Here is a 16,646-nt window from a genome sequence, read left to right on the forward strand (position 1 = left end):
CTATTGCACGTCTGTCCGTCCTGGAAGAGGGATCCCTCCTCAGTTGCTCTTCCTGAGGTTTCTACCGTTTTTTTTCCCCGTTAAAGGGGTTTTTTTGGGGAGTTTTTCCTTATCCGCTGCGAGGGTCATAAGGACAGAGGGATGTCGTATGCTGTAAAGCCCTGTGAGGCAAATTGTGATTTGTGATATTGGGCTTTATAAATAAAATTGATTGATTGATTGATTGACTGCCCTCCTGAGTTCTAAACGGCTTGACAGAGCACATTGTTGTTGTGTTTTACGTGTGCAATATTCATTCAAAGAGTTGCTCATGAGATATTGTGGGATTAATTTGGTTTGACTCTAAGAGTTACCATTACTTGACAGTTTCCCAAGTTTTGTGTATGTTTTGGAATTTTGCCAAATTCAGGGGAGGAGAATGTAACAAGGTTGTTTTGTTTGTATGAAGTTCGTCAAAATTCACAGAGTGTTCCTTTAATTTTGTTCTTATTTTATTTTCATATTGATGGATGTGTATTTTGGGGTTATTTATGCAAGACTCCGTTTTATTTTGGATAAATATTTTATTTTGGCGGATGTGGTTGGTATAGTTACTGGAAACCAGCAGCTCGTCCCTTTTGCTGCTTGGACTTCCATGTTATGGTATGTAGTGCACACAGCTCTGAGACTTTTATATTTTAATCTGCAATGCACAAATTTCACTGAAAACAAAGTATACGTTGACAAGTTTTGCAACCACTAGTAAGCTGGTATTGTTCAGTTATTTCTGTGTTTAGACCGAGCGAAGTTGCTAACTTGTTAGCTAGTACTGCACAATAGCGACAAAGTTTTGCGCAACTGACGTGGCTTCATTGTACATGTTGTGTGTCTCTTCTGGTGCATAGGGGCAAGAGCTGTGTGTGTGTGTGTGTGTGTGTGTGTGTGTGTGTGTGTGTAAGAGGACAACGCCAACCACACTATTGTGTTGTTTTATCTGTTTACACAGGTATGTTTTATATAAAAAAAGAAATGTTTTAATTTATCATTTTATTTATTATTTTATTTATTGGTAAGAGCCTTTGCTGATGATTTTGTATTTTATTTTTTATATCAATTCATTGTTATATTGTGTTTGGGAATAAATTACTTAAAAACAGTTTCATGGCTAAAAATAGTTGGTGCTGTGAGAAAAATATTTCAGGATTTCATGTCATGTTAAAAAAGACAACTCATGTCTTTGTAAAAACTATACGATGAGTGTCATAATCACGCCCTTTTGCTGCTTGGACTTCCATGTTACGGGGCAGGAGCTGTGTGTGTGTAAGGACAACGCCAACCACACTATTGTGTTGTTTTATCTGTTTACACAGAGGATGACAATTAAACACTGTGAACCTGATCAGAGCCAGTCTCGTCATTCTGTTGGAGTGAGTCAGAACATGAGGGGTTACACGTGCTTGTGCAAGACCGTGAGACATGTGCACAACGTTCATGTGTGTTCACGTGCTTTCGCTGGTCTCGCACCTAATAATTTTTTTCACCTGAGCCTCCATCGGCATATGGGTGAGTAGATAATGGTTGAATTTTCATTTTTGGGTGCACTATCCCTAAAGCTAAGCCTGTTTTATAGGCCTCTGTTTGAAAATTGCATACCCATAATGAAATGAATATATCTCTGCAACCACAAGGTCTATTTCAATACTTCTGGTGTCATGGTAAAGGGAACACTTGTGAGATTTGTTAAGATGTGTAAATATCAGTATATGTGTTACATGTGAAGAGTAAATGAAGATGGCACACAGCACAAATGAAACATTTTGAGGTTAGCCTAAAAAAAAAGCATTTTCAGGATGAGTATCCCTTTGGAATGATGCAGCAGCAGCTCTAAACCTCTATCAAATCATAGTACAATATGTGAACATTATCTCTGCAAAGGTTGATTCTGATAAAGTGAAGCAGAACAATATTAGAGAGGTTTTAGTAAAGAAAATTCAGACGAGCTCTCCAACATTGCACCATGTTTGCATGTGATTTTTGTCATGTACAATCCTATATCTTTCATTTTTTGTTTCTGTAAATCCCTAATGATGTTTAGGATATACACATACAACTGTCCATTTCGTTTTTCCCTCTATTTCCCACTCCAATCTGACCAATACACACCTACTACATTTGAAACTGAGTTTCTATTCTGAGCTTTGGAGGGCTGTATCACCATGACAGCTTGGCCGATCTGAGTGATTGACACCTTGTTTGATTCGTTAGAGCCAATAGAATGAGGCTATACCCACCAAAACAAGATTGACAGCACTGTAAGCCAATCAGAGTTAGCAGAACGCGTTGTGGGGCGATGTTGGCTGCTGTGAGTGGTCATTGTTATGCTTCCCCCGGAACCTCCAGCCTGCAAGTTTTTCTGCCCGGATTCATTTGAATGACGGACAACATCACGGTGAATGGGAATGAAGCGTGATTTAATGGCATAATGTGCTTTTCACGACAAAAACAACAAGATAAGAGAGATATTACAAATATATTTTGGCTAAAAGATTTCTGTTGTTGTTCTTTGGCCTCTACCTCTCTGAAGCTTTGGTGTAGAGTGCTTTGTGTGGAAACAGCAGAGTCTCAGCTTTCATTTGAGATGAACGGCGTGTGTTTTGGATAACGTGTGGTCGAGTTAGAGCCCGAAATATACCGAGTAGGTCGGGATATCGGTGCTGTATGGAGTTGGATTTGTTGTTGTTTATTTAGTTGTTGTTTGATGGAGTTGGATTTGTTGTTGTTTATTTAGTTGTTGTTTGAGCTCTGTTTGGGGCATGTAAAAAGGTTTTTTACAGCCTTGTAGCCCAGGTTCTGCTGTTTAATTTGATGTGCAACATCACTATATTCTTCGTGATCAGTGCATTGTTTCACACTGTGCTTGCAAAGTCACTATCAATCAGTCATCCCCCCCAATTGGGGGACTATCGGGCTTAACAGATTTTAAAAGGATTAAATACACAAACCCACTATTTATTTTGTTTTTTAAGATATTTTTTGGGACATTTTTAGCCTTTATTTGATAGGACAGACAAGCATGAAAGGGGGAGAGAGAGGGAGTGACATGCAGCAAAGTGCCACAGGCTGGAGTTAAACCCGGGCTGCTGCGGCAACAGCCTTGTACATGGGGCACCTGCTCTACCACTAAGCCACCAACGCCCCAAACCCACTATTTTTAAATATTCCATGGAGAGAGACTCCCATCACAGCCTGTTCTATTATGTTCTGAAGATGTCGTCATGCAACCCCATTCTGTTGACGATAACTGAGGTGCAGACTGATAAAGGAGGAAACAGTGACTGACAACAACCCTGTCCACATGAAAGAGTGAAAACCCTAAGCGGACAAAGGGTCTAGGTACCATGTCTGAAGGGTTACTTTTGGTTCCAAAGGTACCATACCACAAATGTTTGGGGGAAACCTGGCTGACATCAAGGCTGCATCACATCAACTGTGAACCAATGAGTGGGTCCTGTCCAATAGGAAACCAGGATTTGAATTCAAACCAAATCACACACTCAGGTGAGATTGAAAAAGCCTGACATGAAAATGTGATATTTCTCAGGGAAGTTCTGAAGCATTTTTTTTTATTTATTCATTTTTTATAAATAATTTTCAAGTAGATGTATTGACGTATTTGTTATGGCAACAGAGATAATGATGTCCTAGGGAAGTCACGCTGAATGATGTTATAGTTTTTGTTTCCGCAGTTTAAGACCTGTCTGCTTGTCCTTGTAAGCATTCACACCAGAACCCAGCTGTTTTCTGATTGGTTGTAAAGGATCCCCATTTTCTCATGGAAACAATAAGCCTCAGGAACACAACACACTTCAAGTTCCCTTCATAAGTTGCTTTCATGGCCCAGAAATGGAAAGGTTATTCCCCATGTACTTTCACCCCTTGTCTGTTCTCATCCTCCTCCCATCTCTCTATCCTTCTGTGTCCTTCCCTCCATCTCTGTTCAGCTGTCTCCTCCTTTGCTCTGGCTGTATATCTGGCTCACCCCGGTGGAAGTGCATTTGAGGGCAGCATGTCAAACACATCAATAGGATGTCTAACAGTAGCTGCTTTTTTCCACTGCTGTAGCCGTTCACTACACATGTACCTTCACACCTGCCCTCTTGTATATAGAGCTTGTTATTTGGAGTTAACATCTCTTTTAATCTGTTTGTTTGAAGCTATTCTTATTGCAAATCCATCCCTCTCTCCCCAACACAAGGGTCAGAATTCTCATGCAAATCCCAAAGCGCACAGTGACCAGTGTGTATTGGGTCCCCAAAGACACTCAGGACACTGTCGCAGCAACCTCTCTTGTTTTGTGTGTTGGCTGTCTTTTCCTTCTGCCTGCCTCTCATGCTCGTGTGTCTATATGTCTTTGAGCCATTGCTCTCATGCTGCCATTCCCAATTTCTGTCTTTGTATGTTACCGCTAGCTTTTTTGCCCCAGTGTGAACATGTATCTGAGACACTAAAGCACTAGGAGAGGCACCCAGCTGTGGGTGGGTGTTTTCATCTGGCTCACTTCCGTTGAGTCTCTTTGCCTCCCTCTGTCTACGTTTATCAATCTGTTTTTATTGATAGACGTTAGATTCAAACTGGGTTACTGGCATAGTTTGTTTCTCATTTTCTTTTATTGCCAATCTCTCTCAGCAACACCCAAATCCAATCTTTTCCAAATTTGAGCAGTTTGTTCATTCACAGTTAACACCTGCACTTTCTGGCCCTGGCAATGAAGGTATTGTACACCAGAACCAAAGTGTTGGTAGCTGTTTCCCTTAGCTGTCCTCTAGAGATGGTCACTCACACAATCACACTCAGTCATTCAGTTACTCATTTGCAATACATTGAGACTACACAAGTGAGGCAACCAGGTGCTGCTAATGCCTCCCAGATTCAACCATTTGTGGACTGATCTATTGTTCTGTCAATACAAATGCAGTTTAATTGTTCTGATAGTTGGTCCTAGGTCCAAAGGTGAAATAGGTTGGAGAAGGAGCTGCTTTTCATTGAAGTTCAAATTATTTTTGTGAAAAAAAGAAACTGCATCCACTGACATTTTGTACAACATGGGTCTGGGTTTTCCAGCTGCTAAGATCTTGTGGGACTTCCAGATCCAGACTGACAAACTGGTGATGGCTAACTAACTGGCTATTGTGTTGATCGACAAACAACAAAAGAAGGCAGTGGTGTTAGATGTAGCAATCCAGCAACATCAGGGAGAAGGAACATGAGAAGCTCAAAAATTACCAAGGGCTGGAAGAGGGGCTGGAAAAGGTGTGGGGAGTAAAGGCAACAGTGGTGCCAGTGGTAATGTGAGCAGTGGGGGCTGTGACCTACGAAGTGGCTGGCTGTAGATTGGCTGCAACATCTGAGAGGGACACACACACACACACACACACACACACACACACACACACACACTGTTCGCCAGACTGGCAATGTTAATGTGAGAGACATGACAGAATGTAGAATTACAGTTTTAGGTAATGATAGCCTCATGAAGCCTCATGAAGCATTTTGTTTATTTTCTGAGCCCACTAGATGGCACTCTTGGTTTAAAGAGAGAGGCTCAAAGAATGGCAATTCAGTGTGTTTTAAACCTTTTGTTGAACAAAAAGCACCATTTAGTGGGTTCACTACTTAACAGATAATGGTAATGCACAGCTTATTTTCTTTAGAGAAAAATGTTGTAACTTTACCAGTGACCCTCATTATTTTGCACCGCTGCATATGTTACTAAGTGTGGGTGGCATTATGTTGTTCTTCTAGTGCCTGAACCTGGAACAAGAAAATCTTTGGCTTATCAGCTGATCAGCTGATTTTCTACACAATGAATTGGAAAGAATTGTGCCTGTGGAACTCTCAGATATATTTGCAAAGAAGTATGTCACACTGAATGATCTTAATAGTGGAATATCATCATTTCCACTTTCAATTCTATGACAAAACTAACAGAACTCAGACATTACAAACTTTCAAAAAATGGATCTGTAGGTGGCAATGAACACGAGAACTGAGCACCGCATGGTTGGCCACCGCATTCAAAATGATAAAAACATCTGGCATATAATCCTTGAATTAAGACATTGCTGAATTGTTGTTCAGCCCCTCATTCACAACAGAAACCGTGTGCTTCCTACAAGCCAAAATCTCTGACCACCAACAGTTTTTCTTTTACTAAATTACAACATAAACATCATGATCATGACACTATCCTGTGGTAATCAAAACATTTCATACCCTAATTGAATTTTGGACAGTAAGATTTGAGGTTAAACATTCTTTCTTTGAAAGGGTGGTTCATGATGCTGGTGACTCACAGCTGGCTACAGGGAGCATCTCAGGTGTTACCAGCTTGCTGCACAAGTCCCTGTAATAACTATGGTCATCAGTCCTAACCAGCTGTATGACTACATTCCCCTGGCTGTATACCTCGTTGACAGAGAGCTTTTGAAACACTTTCATTTTTAGTGTTTTAACTCACTCAGTGTTTAAACTCAAAGCTCACTGCTGGCCCAATACAATCACACAACACATATACTGCAGACCACACTCTTTTTCACTCCTATAGTTCAATTATGCATGCTTAGTCTATGCTGCTTTAGCTTTATTAGCTTCTCAACTTTTTTTGTCATTCTTTTACAGCTGTTGGTGCCTCCAAGATGCTTCTCTGAGTTATTGTGTCACCTCAAGACATAAGGCATCACCCTTTAGGGATTTCACCATCTACACTATTATATCATCAAAAGATTCAAAGAATCTGGAGGAATCTCTGTGTGTAAAGGACAAGGCCGAAAACCAACAATGAATGTCCGTGACCTTTGATCCCTCAGGCAGCACTGCATTAAAAACCGACATGATTGTATAAACAACGTTACTACATGGGCTCAGCAACACTTTGGAAAACCACTATCAGTAAATACAGCTCATCACTGAATCTGCAAATGACAGTTCAGACTCTACCATGCAAGGTGAAAACTACATATCAACACAGTATGCTGTGGTCTGACAAGTCCACATTTCAAATTGTTTTTGGAAATCATAGATGTCATGTCCTCTGGGCTAAAGAGGAAAACGACTGTTCAGGCTGTTACCAGCACAAAGCATCTGTGATGGTATGGAGGTCTGTTAGTGCCCATGGCATCATGGGTAACTTATTCATCTGTGAAGGCACCATGAATGCTGAAAGGGTCATACAGGTTTTAGAGCAACATTATGCTGCCACTTAGACAGTGTCTTTTTCAGAGATGTCCCTGCTTATCCCAACAAGACAATGAGCCAGGATGGTGGGTCCCATTTTCAAAAAAGGAAACTGGAGGGTTTGCTCAAATTATCAGGGTATCACACTGCTCAGCCTGCTCCAGGGTGCTGGAAAGGAGGCTCTGACTGATTGTCGAACCCCAGATTCAGGAGGAGCAATGTGGAATCCGTTCTGGCCGTAGAACAGTGGACCAGGGGCCTCATGTACAAAGACCTGCTCACTGAAGTGGAGGCGCGCAAAAATTTAATTTTTGGCACGCTGTCCCCCGGCATCAATACTAAACGCAAGAGGAGTGAGTGGGAGAGTGTGTGTGAGGCTGTCAATGCTGTGGGGTCAGAAAAGCGTTCACATGCAGAATGAAAAGCAGTGGTCCGACATTAAGGTGGACGTGAAGCGGAGGACGGCTGTGCACCGCCAAAGTTTAGCCAAAACAGGCGGGGGGACAGGAGAGGAGGAGCTCACCCCGTTTGAACAGAGAGTCGCCGCAATTGTGGGTGATACTGCTCTCTCAGGGGTGGTGGGAGCACGTGGGTGACTCGGATTACCCCCAGGTAGGTATTGGCCGCCGATATTAGCAAAAAAACGTGCACCGGTATCGGATCGGACTGCATGGAAAAATGCCGATCCCAGAACTCCGATCCAGTTTTTCACGGACTCCGGTCCAGGTTTTCCGGCCAGCCCAGCACTCCGCGATTCAAGCAGTACATTCCAGTGATCCGCTCCAGCTCTTACTATCAATCCACCAGGCCAGCATGCAGATGGCAGACACACATGGAGGGTAGGAAGAGTAGCGGTCAATTTAGTTAACTGACTATTTGTTTTCTGCTCTGGTTTTTTGAGAGTGATATTTTTATTTGGTTTACACTCTTACTGTTTAACTAAAGAGTACTGATGGCATTGTTTTGGGCACAATTAGTGAAACTGGAGCCATGGATGGACTATTGCTTGTTTAAATAGTTGTACAATATTGTGTGTGGTTTTTTTGTCCCCTCTGTTGGTCCCAGGAAACAGCAGCACCAGGCTGGCACTGACACTACTAAAATAACTGAAAAGGAAAGGGTGCATTGTTTGTTAAATGTCAACAATGTTTTGTGGTGTTAATCTATTTTTTATTTCTTAGGGGGGCAAAGCACAAGTGTGTGGAGTCTTGCTGCTATTTTAATTTCAATGTTAGACATTTTAAAGATTTCTTGTGCTGATTTATTTTCTATTTATTAAGGGGCCAAAGCAGCCAAAGCAAACCAGCTATATTTTCTATTTAATGTTAATGTTCATTAGTTCCTCATTTGTTCCTCATTAGTTCCTCATTCGTTCCTCATTAGTTCCTCATTAGTTCATCAGTAACTACTCTAATTTTGTGTACCTTAGTTCCTCAGTAACTACTTATTAGTTCCTCATTAGTTTCTCAGTAACTACTCTAATTTTGTGTACCTTATTGTAAAGTGTTACCGTTTATTTAACCCTGTTAACAATTAACAGGTCAGTTTCTCATACCAACTGTTGTGGATCATTCTAACTAACCCGATTAAGTAGTTGTTCTTGTTAGAATAATATCGCTTGATCAAACCTTTTCTAACATGACTGACAACAAAATAAACAAATATGTATAATATGCTCAATATACTCAAGGCTGTAATATCGGTATCGGATCGGAAGTGAAAAAGCTGGATCGGGACATCCCTAATTACGACAAGGTTGGGTTTAGAAAGAAATAACAGGGTTTGGCTTTCCATTTAAATGGGAAATGAACACCGGCCTCCTGGTTGAAAGTCGATGGTTGTCGGAGCCACCACTCCAACCCAACCTACTCAGACTGTTTGGCCTCTTAACATATGTTGCTGTCCATTCGCATTTCCACCTGACACTGCCGGGTGCCATTACACAATAATGGCAACTGGCCATGTATCATGCTGATGTGAAAGGATGGCTGTTTTGTCGAAGTCTGATGCCAGAGATCACTGACCAATGCCGATGTTCAACGACTTCAGAATGAGACCAGGTTGGCGATGGCAAAACCTTCATTTTGGGTCTCTTGAGGTAGTCCATTGTGGATTTTGAGGTGTGCTTAGGAACACTGGGCTTAATTCACCTACCGTACCTAAGAAAAAATTTCGTCTTAAAATCCACTGTGATGGAGACAGCCACACATGATAATGTTGTCCTCCTATGCACATGCAGTCCGTCACACAGCACACACCAAGCTGAGCAGACGAAGCAGAAGATGAGCGATAAACAAGAGGAAGAGACTGCGAAGGACGAATTAAGTGCAACACATACCACCACCATACGCCGCGTGTCAAAACGCCCGCCTTCATTAAGCAGCTTTCACATAAAGCGCAATTTTCACCGCACCCACTGCGGGGTAGGGTGCAGAGCAAGCGGAGAGCAAGGCAAGCGCGCATTGCGCACATATTTGGCGCAAGTTGCTAAGCGACCAAAAAGTATTCTGGTTCCGGATTTGGCGGTCTAACGGAATTATTAAATGTATGCCTGTACTGCATTTTCTTTGCAAGAACAGTGTGTGGCTCATGTCAGTCATCTAGATTTTTACATACTGAGTGTACGTGTAGTAAAGTATCAGCTTCGATTTACAAAAGTGTTGTCACATGGTCTTTTCATAACCATATATTGATAACTCATTGAAGTGATCCTGATATGAGGCATTGGAATGCTATATTTTATTTTAAGCTAACATTTTATTGTTACAAGAGCAAAAAAAATCACATTTCTACCACTTCTAAACACACCTGGTAGGCCCAAATTGGTGGAGATTTCTCTCCACTTTTGTGCCTTCTTGTGAAGGTCGCGATACGCCTGCAATCTTGTGTCCCAGAGCTCATCACAGAGGGACACAGCCATAATTATTTTCTCCTCCATCTTGCTGTTGATCTGAATTTTTCCGTCAATTTTTTTTCACATTCTACCACATTATCTGCTATTGGACACGCCGAGGTGTCGTCACAGCGCGTTGCAGTCAAATTTTTAATTTTTCAATTCGAGCGCAGGCTGGTGGCGCGCAGACACCGCGGCAGGTGCCCTCTTGCGCGCTGCACAGCTCGCCGGCAAAGCGGTGTCCTCTTACGCCGCGGTCGCACATACACAATGAATGGGTCCGTCGGCGGAGGTCTGTGCTTTGTGCACTTTATGTGAAACGGGCTTTATGAACAAACCCACACCGTTGTAGTATCAACTCCGGTTGCAGCTTTCAAAGGGGTATCTGGACACTTAAGGTTATTAAGTTTTTAAAATTTTTAATAAGACGATTTTGATAAGAAACTCACCCGTGAAATCCAAGTTGTTGCTGTCTCAAAGTTTTTCCTCTTCTTCCGTTACTAGCAGTTGGCAACCGTTGGCAACTAGTGTAGGTACAGCCACCTAGCGGACTGGGGTGGGAAATACACTTTAGTGTCGACGGTGCCGCTGCACGTCGCTGCCAATGTGTGTTGAGGGGCGGCACTTGAAGGCCACAGCGCCGCGCAGGCAGCAGTGTGTGTTGCACTTTAGTCCCCAAAAGAAGGTCAACTTCCAAAATATGGAAATATTTCGGATATAAAAAAGATGATGTCGACTAAAAGAGCGTACTGTGCCAACAGTGCCTCGCCGTTGTCGCCACAACACGAGGTAACACAACAAATCTTTTTGATCACTTGAGTCACCATCACAGAGCACTATATGATGAGTGCAAAGCAAGAACTCAAACAAACCTTACAGCAGAAAAAACTAAAAGATGTTTACTATTACTATTTAAAATAAAGTGTTAAATAACCTCTATTTTGTCACTTGTGTTAATTCCACTTGTGTGAATCGACCTAATTCTTTACAAATAGAGCTACTTAAATAATCTGGTGAGAATTCTTGTATTTTTTAACATCGCAATATACATCGCAAAAAAAAAAAAAAAAATTCGCAATGTCAGTTTTTTCCAACATCGTGCGGCCCTAGTGGCCATTAGTGTGTGTGTGAATGGGTGAATAGGCTTGTTTCCACTGAAGAAGTTCCTGGTACTATTTGGGGGGCAGGAACTACTACAGGAACGTCCTCTTGCTCGGCTCTCTCAACCGCCGTGTCTCCACTGAGAGAGTGGAGTACGAGGAAGGTTCCTGTAAAGTTACGGGCTCTGGATGTGACGTAATCGTTGCGCGACCATTTTGACCGGGGCGACGTAGGGACGTTGTTAGCTGTTAGCCGATAGCGGTGTCTGTAATAACTCAGTAAATGGCCCGTGAAAAAAACATTTTTTCCAGCGGATGTCTTAGTTACAACATGATTGAGCTAACTGGAGTAGTTTCATGTCGTATCCGACAACGGGAGGCTTTTAACAGATGCTGTTGTGAGCTGTCCCTGTCAGCTGCAGCCACTACTGATGCTTTCCAGACATCGTGATTTCCCATAACTGAATAAATACCACACATAGCAACACAAAACTGCTTTGCTAGCTCAATCATGTTGTAACTAAGATATCCGCTGGAAAGAATATTTTTTTCACGGGCCATTTAGTGAGTTTTTTTTACATGGCGGCGGAAGCTATATGAACGAGCTAACCCTCGTCTGCTGAGTTTTAAAAATGCCGGCTATTTTGTAGCTTTCTGTTCACGTCACATCCCTCCTTGAGTATATCCAATCAGCACCAAGTAAACCCCAAGCCCCAGCCAGGAGTCTTTCGGGGCCGTTCTGAGTACCTACCCCGAGGCAGGGACTTGTTTAGCCCCTGTAAAAGTTCCGGAACTCTGTCCTTAGGGGGTGGTTCCTGCGGTGGAGACAAGCACCAACGGCCCCGGCCCCGTAAAATTACCCCTTAGTTCCTGCGGTGGAAACGGGCCTAATGTGACTCGTAGTGTAAAAAGCGCTTTGAGTGGTCGGATGACTAGAAAGGCACTATACAAATGCAGGTCCAAACAATTAACATTACACAGTTGGTTTGATTTAGAACCTGTTTATTTGCTTTAAAGCTTACATTGTCTACATTAAGTGTACACATTCTAGCATTGTAGGGTTACACAGACAAATTGTTTGATGTCACTCATCTGTTTCTTTGTCTGTGAGATACAGTGGTTGTTTGGGGAAGTCCCTTCCTGGTGAAGCAAAAGGTGTGGCTGAGGGCTGAGGACTCTTAAATCCTGAGGCCAACACTCTGGACCAAACCGTGTGCTACCATTTCATGGGTGGGATTTGAGTTTAGTACGTTTTGCTTTGTATTTAGCTGTAGTTACTGTCCGTTTTGGTTACCCCTTGTGTATTATTTGATTTGGACAAGCCACTATATATGCTCCCAGTTTGTTCAGTTAATGCCTTCTTTAGCTATTATACTGAGTGTAGTTACGTTATGTTGACCTCTTTTTAAGGCCTAGTTGTTCAGTTCTTGGTTTGTAATTTTTCATGATTTTTTGGGGTAAATGAACACCTGGGATTTGTCAACAACACCTGCATCCTTGTTGCCTTACTGCTTGGTCCTTCACACCCACTTATGCAGTTTTCAAGAATATTCTGACATTCATCAATGTTTTCTTATCCGAGATTTGTTCTTAAATAAGAATAGAATCTATGCTCACTCATAAGCACTCCTATGCACACCTTGTGCTGACATGTTTGTGCAGAATAATTGGTAAATGTGTTTCCTTTAATTCTACAGTTGTATAGTAATATAAGTTTTATATTACAATGATTTTTTTTTAATCTAATTTATAATGTGTTTTAGTAATTATTTTGATTATTTTGCATTATGGCCTGTCATAATAAACATCAATACTTCCATTTCACATTAGTTATGTTAATTGGAACCATGCCATGTAATAAATAGTGACTGGTCACACCAGAAAATATCACTGATGGGTCGGGCAGGTACGGTGGCCGAGAGAGGTCACAACACATGTGCATTAAGAAAACACCGCTAAATTCAGAAAACACATTCATCGATTTGCAACACATACGCTGCAAATTCTCACAGCACAACCAAATAAGAAAACACTGCAAATCCTGGGGCGTCCATGGCTAACGCCAGGGCCACACTGGACGCGGAAGTGCTGCGAATAGCCTCGAAGCGCCGAGAAGCGAAGCCAGTTTCCTTTCGGCATCCATGTTAACCGATTGTGTCATCCACACCGGCCGCGCCGCTCAGCTCCGTGGCCGGCACTGCAGCGATTGTTTTCGGCGTCTGGTCTATTTTCTGCGCGAGCCGCGAGAGAATGTGTCAAGCCGGGCAGGAATATAGGCTATACATATTAGTCAGTGGTATCTAAAAAGAGCACGAGAGAAATGAACACACACACACACTCACACCCACTAACACACACACACACACACACAAGAAAGAGAGAGAGAGAGAAAGAGAGAGAGAGTGTGGGCCGGCTATAGGGGGTGGGGGTTGGGGCACACACACGCAAACAGAGAGAGATACCCATGATGGAAAAACAGCCCCAAATGTGACGGAGACAACAGCTGGGAGCAGAAGCGCTTGTCGACCGGCGTGGAGAAATGCGCGTCTGGTGTGAACGGGCTAGCTCGAGAATTTCGGTGCGCTGCGCTTCGCAGCACTTCGCTGGCAGTGTGGCCCTGTGGTAGAGCAGGCGCCCCATGTACAAGGCTGTTGCCGCAGTGGCCCGGGTTCGACTTCAGCCTGTGGTCCTTTGTTGCATGTCACTCCCTCTCTCTCCCCCTTTCACACTTCTCTGTCCTATCCATTAAAGGCTAAAAATGCCCCAAAAAATATCTTAAAAAAAACAAAACACTGCAAATCCTCACAACACAAGCAAATGAGATAATGCGATGCAAATGCTCACAACACAAGCAAAAAACTAAACGTTACACAAAAACGAAAACACACACCAAATTGAAGAAGACAACGGAAATGTTTCCAGGGGGACCGTAATCACTCACGGACTTGGGGCCTGTTGTTCAAAAGTAGAATTAACCAATCCAGGATAAGTGGAAAAGCGAGGCTGGACAAATTCTCCTAAATCCATCCTGGCTTAATTGGTTGTTCTAACGCCAAGCCAGGCTGAGGAGGAGCAGCTTTGTCAAGCCAGGTGTAACTCATTCGGATAAGTGCGCGTCCACGGCTTTCTTAAATAGACCCCGAGATCGATCACAGATCTCCATTGCACGATGCAGCAATGGAGAGGACGCGTGCCGCATACTTCTCACCCAGTGAACAGCGTCTCATCATGGACACTTATGAAGAGGTATATAATCATGAAGAAAGGAAACACTGCAGCGATAATAAAGCAGAGAGAGAGTGCGGGGCAAACAATTGCGGACCGACTGAATGCGTAAGTAATCTAAAAATATACAATTGCGGCGCAAATGAATCTGTCATAATTACAATTACAGTTCCTTCCACAAATTAACAGTTGTACACTTCACCTTAAAGGTGAGCAGTGGATATAATATGACTCGGGAACCAACTGCTGATTTCACACCAGCGGAAGAGCTCGCCCTGGATCAGAACTGAGCAGGCCGATGATGGAGGGGATACAGGTGGGGACAGCTACAGATTCTGTCCCACCCACAGAAACCGCCCTCTTCATACAAGGTACATTATTCCAGCCCACCCACAGAAACCGCCCTCTTCATACAAGGTACATTATTCCAGTATACTGAACATGGAATCAACCATTTTATTCATTCATTAATCAACCATTGGTGTTATGTGGACTGTCTGACTTTGGATTGTCTTGCAGTGTCAGGTGACACACTGACCCTTCTGGAGCCACCGGAAGATGATCCAGTGAGTGTTATTCATTAGAGGCATTTGCTTGACATGTCTTGCAAGTTTACACTAGGTCAATACAAATTCTATTTAATGTGGCAGGGTGAAGGCACATCTGCAGCAGGGGATGGATGCAGCAGATGAGGAGGAGACACTTTCTCTGGACTCCAGAAGGTTTGAGGTAACCTGTCAGTCTTGTGGAGATAATTTAGTCCTTAATATATAAGAAGTCAGTGATGTGGTGCTCATAGAAAATATATTTGTAACAGGACACAGATGAACAGCCTGACAGCCTGCCTGGAAATGTAGTGAGTATTGCCTGAAGGACATCCACGGTGTCCACAATTGCTGTGCTAATAGATAGGTGTTGTACAGAATTCACAAACTGTCAGACAGCTATATGCTACTCATCTGAGGAAGCAAATAGCTCTGGCAGATGTCAAGCTCCAGTGTGAGAAGAGAAAGCTGCAGGACATGGAGCTTGACAGACAAATTAAAAGGAAACACCTTAAGGAAACTGGACTTAGAAATTAAGAAACTAGAGAAAGAAGTAAGTGATTTTAATGCACACTGTAAGCATGACTGTGATGCAATGTATTAATCAATGTTATTTCTCTCTTTCTCTCCCCAGCTCCAAGCAGACAGTGACTGATCACATTATTTGTCATTTAATAGCTGCTATACTTTTATAGCACGTTTTTATTTAAAATGGTTGCCTTAATAAGGTTTTTTTTTGTTAAAGTAGCTGCCTTTATAAGGTGTTTTGTTAAAATAGCTGCTTTTTATAGCAGGTTTTTTGTTAAAATAGCTGCTTTTTGCAGTTTCATTAAATAGCTGCTTATAGCAGGATTGTATTTTCATGTTTTGTTTTTATAAAAAGTATAAATCGCTTAAGATATAAGCAAGTCATCTGAGGAAGCAGATAGCACTGGCAGATGTCAAGCTCCAGTGTGAAAAGAGAAAGCTGCAGGACGTGGAGCTTGGCGGACAAAAGAAAGACCTTAAGGAAACTGGACTTGGATGTGAGATACTGTAATTCTCTGTGTAGTGCTTTTTGAATGACTTGATGATGGTAATGAGCCTCTATGAAATTTTGGATTGTGCTGGCAATCTCAAGCACTCTGTGGGCATGATTTGCATGTGTGCAATTAAAGAAAAATCACAGCTGATTGTGATCTTGTCATCAGATCTGCACCCATGGATATGAAGTATGTCAATCCTCATTTTCATGACAGGAATTGGAATGATCACAAAGCATCTTGGTTGTTCCTCGAATTTACAGACTAATGCATTAAAAAAAAAAAAAAAAAAAAAAACATTTAGGAAGACTTTTTTGGACAAATTATGAACATTTTTTAACACTATGAGGAGAAATTGTTCCTTGAAACTGTGCTGATTATAAAGATCTTCTGTGCTGCTGGGGGAGGATGTCTGGTGGTGACGAAAGCTGCCTCTGTGTAAATTTTAAACTTTAAGAGGCAAATAATACACCGGGCACCTTCTCTTCTTCTCTCCTTCTCTCTCTCTCTCTCGTATTCTATTACTGCATCTTGCTAACTCGGCTTTTTCTCCGGAGCCTTTGTGCTCCACTGTCTCTCAGATTAACTCATATCGCAGCGGTGCCTGGACAGCGTGACGTGTGTGGTTGTGCTGCTGCCGTGGTCC

At 42.4% G+C, this 16,646-nt stretch overlaps 2 long non-coding RNA genes across 2 annotated transcripts in view; both read left to right on the top strand.

Moving 5' to 3' along the window:
- LOC126399102 (uncharacterized) overlaps positions 1-16,646 on the top strand; it is a 422,917-nt gene continuing 406,271 nt past the window's right edge. The window contains exon 1 of the long non-coding RNA XR_007570853.1: positions 1-57. This is a non-coding gene — a long non-coding RNA (uncharacterized LOC126399102). The remainder of the gene's footprint in view (positions 58-16,646) is intronic.
- On the top strand, positions 14,649-15,479 carry LOC126399101 (uncharacterized). The gene is made up of 3 exons (XR_007570852.1): positions 14,649-14,804; positions 15,251-15,289; positions 15,357-15,479. It is a non-coding gene; the product is annotated as an uncharacterized LOC126399101 (long non-coding RNA).

Source organism: Epinephelus moara, chromosome 12 (genome assembly GCF_006386435.1).
Source record: "Epinephelus moara isolate mb chromosome 12, YSFRI_EMoa_1.0, whole genome shotgun sequence".
Taxonomy (NCBI): domain Eukaryota; kingdom Metazoa; phylum Chordata; class Actinopteri; order Perciformes; family Serranidae; genus Epinephelus; species Epinephelus moara.